Genomic DNA, 5336 nt, shown 5'->3' with positions numbered 1-5336 from the left:
GGCAGCTGGGTTTCGTTTCTGGGGGCTCTTGTGGGAGGCTGAATCACCCCTGAGGGTTTCTTTTAACCTGGAGGAGCTCGGAGAGTGGATGGGGCATTGACAAGAGCAGGTCCCACTCCTCCATCGCCGACTCCCCGCCTGGGGCGAGCCGATTGCGTCAGGGCTCAGCACCGGCTGTGCAAACAGAGCCGGGGGCCAGCCCGGGCAGGGATGGAGCTGGGACGGGGCCCAGAGCGGCTCCAGCGGATGCCTCCACATCCCTCTTTCTAGGAACGGGCAAACCCCGCCTCACCCGTCCATTCCCCGAGCATCCCTGCGCCCACCGGCGGAGGAGCTGGGTGCGGGTCTGGGGCTGCCGGAGGGGTGGGGGTCCCCGTCTGCGGGCGCTCAGGGCTGCCCCAGCCACAGCAACGCAGCACGGCTGTCTCAGACCCCCCTCTTCCATTTAACAGCTAAGCCAACGTGATCCCTGTTGCTGGAGATAAAGGGCGATTACACCCCCAGCCCCAAAGCAGAATTGCCTGCAGAGTCAGAAGTGCTTTATATTACCTGGCACGGGTGGGAGAGCCCTCCGGAGCGGGGGCAACGGGTATCCCCACGCTCTGCTCCTCCGTTTCCCACACCGAAAACAAAGGCAGCGCTCTTCCCTCCCTCTCCGAGATGGGACAGGTAACCTCTGCCAAAGGCTTGAAGCCCCCAGATGGAAAGTGCCATTAGCCCAGCAGAGATCAAAGCGAATTTCCCGGCGTGCTTGGGTAGGCCAGGATCTTTTTCATTTCCTAGGTACGGTACGAGTGGAAAACTCCATCCAGCTGCCTCCCTGCCTTTATCAGCGACCGAGAAAAATCAATTCTCAAAGTAATTAAGAAGCAGTTGAAAATACACCGTACGGCTCAGCGTAGTGCCGTGTAACACGTGTGGGAGCCTTTTGCCAGGGCCGGTAACCAAAACCTGGGGAGCATCCTTTGCAGCAAAGTCCCTCCTGGGGCTGCATCGCGGCAGAGGGGTCATTCAGTGGTGTTTGGGAGGTGATGCAGCTGGGGCCAGAGAGTTTAGACTTGCAGAGAAAGCCCAGGGAGAATCAGCTTTTTCGCTTCCCCTTCTGTTTTTAGCTGGAGGAAATATCCCCCTGAAGTTGATGCCGGGCCTGGCTGGAGGGGCAGGACTGCTCCGCTGTTTTCAATCCCTGCGGAGAAATTCTTCACCCAGGGAAAGAGCCCAGCGTAGGGCTTAGTTTATACCCGTCCCATCGCCGTGAGAGAAGTGGACCCCAAAAGATGCACAGGGTGGCCGGGAGGGCTGAAGCTGGGAGCCTGTCCGGCATTGCCCTGGGGGGGGTCTGGCTGTGCCGGCGTAATCGTGCTGTGCTGGGGAATGACCTTGGGCTAATAACAATTCGACGCTTGGGCCTCGCCAGCTCTTGCTGTCAAGGTCAACCAAGACAACACCAGCAGCACGTTTAAGCGGTGGAGGAAGGGAGGGCTTTGCTCTGCTCCGGCCGAGCCAGCTCAGCCCAGGGAGGGTGGGAGGGCAGCGCAGCTGCTGGGGACCAGTATGGAGCTGGGCAGGGGATGTCCAGCCCAGGCACCGGCTGATGGGTGCTTATCCGGCCGCCTGCAAGGCTGGGAACGAAGCCCTGGTCTCCTGCCGGCGGCGTGGACTGGGGGACTCTGGGGCCAGCATCATGATCTGGAAATATTGGTGTGGGGGTCAGCTCAGGGGGACGTAATGAAGGGGCTAGGAAAGGCACGGAGCGATGGGGCTGGAGGCAGCGAGGACAGGCACGGCTGGGGAAATGGGTGAAGAAAAACCACTGCTCAGGGCTTCAACCCCTCCAGCAAAGTCTTGTTATCAGGTACAGCAGGCTGTAAACCAGGCACATGTCCCCTTCTACCACCTCTGCTACCTGGGCAGGGCTGTGCCCTTTCCAACAGCCTCAGCAAAACCTGGCACAGGTTGGCTATCGGTGCCCCGAAGATGGAAAGCGGTGAATTGATACAGTTTTCCAGCATAATCTGATATAATGATTTACCTTGGGTGTGGATAGGTGTGGATGCACCGTTAGCCCATCCATGCGGATGCAGCAGATCAGAGGAGAACGGTCTCTTGCACATGGAGGTCTGCAGAGGGAAAGGCTTTCATCTCTCTCTGCAAAAGGCACTGATAAATCAGAGAGCTTGAGGATCAATACTAAGGAGCAGGAATGTCGGGGAGGGATGCACAAGAGTGGAGAGTGATGCTTAAAGGGGGAGAGGAGAATCTGCAGCTTGCTGGAGTCAGGAAAATGTCAGGTGCTGTTTTGCTTCAGGTTTTAACGCTGAAGGTGCCCCCGTAAAAAGAGAGGTGAGGGCTGTGGCGAGGCCCCTGATCATCTCCAAAGAGGGAGATGGGCTTGGGGTTCCCGCTTAGATTTTACCTCCTGCAAATTCCCATTGCAGCTGCAAGGAGTAAACTGAAAAAAAGGAAGGTTCTGGGATTGTCCCCGTGCCTGCAAAATAGGGGATGTGGCCAGCACCTTTCCTTGTTCCCCTTGGGGAGTGGGAAGGGAGCAGAAAGGCAGCGCTCCGAAAAACGTCCGTGATTTTTGCGGGAGGGTGATTTAAATCAACTGGGCTGGTTTCAGAAGCTTCCACCTCTTTTCTCATTGTCACGACAGCAGGAGGGAGAGAACGGAGGCCCGACTGCATGGTGAGGACAGCCACGGAGGAGCTGAAAGGGATGTGCAGAAATTCAAGCCAGCCCCAAAAGCTGCTGGGATTATTTCCCCCCTCTTGACATTCCTCTCTCCAAATGTGCAGCAGACACCATCCCTGCCTGAGCAAAGGGCTCCTGCTGTAGGGGAAGGGCTGGAAGAAGCGAGTGGAAAGGAGAGCTCACATGTTGTCCCAAAAGTGCAGAAATTCAAGCCTGACCATATCAGCCAGCGAAGGGCAGGAGAATCCTCCCCCGGATAGTTTTGTCCGGAGCTGGGGCGAGCCAAGCGCCAAGGACAAGCAGGGAGAAGTGAAGCAAAACAGGGAAACTCAGGAGCCTGCGATGTTTGTCCAAGGGTAACACGACAGCCGGGGGGACTTCTTTGCTCGGTTCCCTTTTCTCTCCTCTTGGTTTTTGCAACAGCCCGGGAGCGGACCGGAGGAGAGCCCCGAGCCGTGGCCAGCGAAGCCGGCTCGGTCCGTCACAGCGTGCATGGTCTGGGCGGTGAACACGGTGACTGGCTGGTGGCTTTGCTATCAAAGTGTCTTCAGGCTGGGAGGAAGCGGTGGTGCTTGACCGTGTGCTGCGGGCCACATCCTGCCATCCCCACCGAGGCCAAATCCCACCGCCCCCGAAAGCCGGGAGACGCGGGGCCGGTGTTACTGCCCGCCGGATGCTGGTGGATCGATTGCTTTCTGATTCAGGCCAATAATCAAGAGACGCTAATTGCCCAGTAATTCCCCTCCCTGCCTAATGGGCTGTCTCGCATCCGTGGCTCCTCAGCCCCGCTCCACCCAACCGCCTCACCGGAATGCAGCGGAGAGGAGCATCCCGTCCCTCTGTTGCACTCCCATCCAGCTGACCAAGACCCCCGTGAGTCACAGTGGCCACCCCACCTGGTCCTGACCAACCGCTGACGTTCCCCATCCCAAACCCGTCACCCCAGTGCTATCGTAGGACTTTTTCCCACTGCTGTTTCCCGCAGACCCCTTATCAGCGCGTTTGTGGACCACGGTTTACAGCCGCAAGGGCCATCAGCTGTACCCATGCCTTGTGGCTCCCCTTATTTGACGTATAATCTTCTAATTAATAATCAGCCTTTTCAAAGCGGAGCGCAAACATTAATTAATTCCCCGTGAGGTAGGTAATTAACAGCGATGACTCCCATTTTACTGCAAGGGAAGCTGCAATCCAGAGATCTTCCACGATTCACCCGAGGTGGCAGGGAAACGACCGTGGAGGGGACGGCATGGTCCCAAGGTGGCCTGGCAGGGCAGGTCCATCACCACGGCCACCTCTGCCCTGGGGGATGAGGCACGGGCCTGGGGTGGCCCAGCAGACCCCCCCCAGGGCTCCTGGCTCTCCTCTCCGCAGCACCCATCCGGGAGCTGCCACGGTGCTGGGTTTTGGGGCACCTTCACCCAGCTCCCGGACAAGGTGCTCCTGGGGAAGGGGATGCTTTCCCATGGAAAAGGGCCGCTCCTCGCGTTCCCATCCATACCCGGTGTCCCAACTCTTCCCATCCCCCTCCACGCACCCCCCCCCCAGGTAGTTGCAAATCTCCATTTCAGCAGGATTTTGCAGGTTTCTCCTTGCTGTTCTCCTCCTTTGTTTGTCCCGCAGCAGGGAGCAATGCCTGGGGATGGGGGGAGAAATCACGCCTGGGTCCTCCCCTTAGCCAGACCCCACGCTGGGGCGGGCAGCTGGCGGTTTGGGAAGGGACCCCCATCCTCCAGGCCCCATCCTCATCCTCACTGTGGTCTCTGCGGCTCCCCAGTGACAAAGAACTTGCTGGTGTGGGCTGCAAGACCCCTATGGCAGAGCTGGCTCCCCCCACCGTGATGCCGGGTGAGGGGTGTCCCGTGGAGGACAGGCATTTTTAGCATTTTTTTTTTTTTCTTCCAGGGGATTTTAATTTTTTTTTTTTTTCCCTGTCATTGCTGTTTTCAAACCGCAGAGATTAGACATTCAAGGTCCCCACACCGAAGTCTGCGTGCTTCCAACCGGCAACAGATTGCGAGTGGCCGCTGCTACTTTACTTACAGGGCTGCTTAATTAACTTGATTAATCAGCCCGCGTTCGTACAACGCTCTGGAGACGCAAAGCCCTCTTGTCGCCGCTGCCTGCCGCGATGCTGCCCTCGCCTTTATTTCCAACCAATATTTGATCGTTAACAGCCAAAGAGGGAATTGCAGAAAAGCAATCCCGGGCAGGAGCAGCCACGTCTCCCGCTCCAGCAAGCTTTAGCTCAAAGAGGACAGAAACAAAATATTGCCCAAATCTGACCCAATCGCTGCTCCGGCGGCCACCGCCAACCCCGGGGCAGGATGGGGAGCAGGAACCGGGACCCCTCGCTCGATTCGGGATCCGAGCGGGAGCCGGTGGAACGTTTCCTTCTCCCGGGTATCGCGGCACAACGGCCTTTAACGGTGCCCGGAGGCGGCCACGATGTTCCCCGGGTGGGTTCAAGGGCCGAAGGCCTGGCAGGAGCCGTGTGGTGTCACCGCTGCCTGCTGACATCAGCATCGAACTTGGCCCCGCATCCCACTCCAAGCTGGGACACGCTGGGGGGGGGGTTACTGGTGTTTGCCCCCTGTCTGGGGGTGCAGACCACCGGCCCTCCCTGTGGCCTGGGTGATGGG

This window comes from Haliaeetus leucocephalus, unplaced genomic scaffold (genome assembly GCF_000737465.1).
Source record: "Haliaeetus leucocephalus isolate CR32 unplaced genomic scaffold, Haliaeetus_leucocephalus-4.0 Scaffold295, whole genome shotgun sequence".
Lineage (NCBI taxonomy): Eukaryota > Metazoa > Chordata > Aves > Accipitriformes > Accipitridae > Haliaeetus > Haliaeetus leucocephalus.
This window is presented reverse-complemented; position numbering follows the sequence as displayed.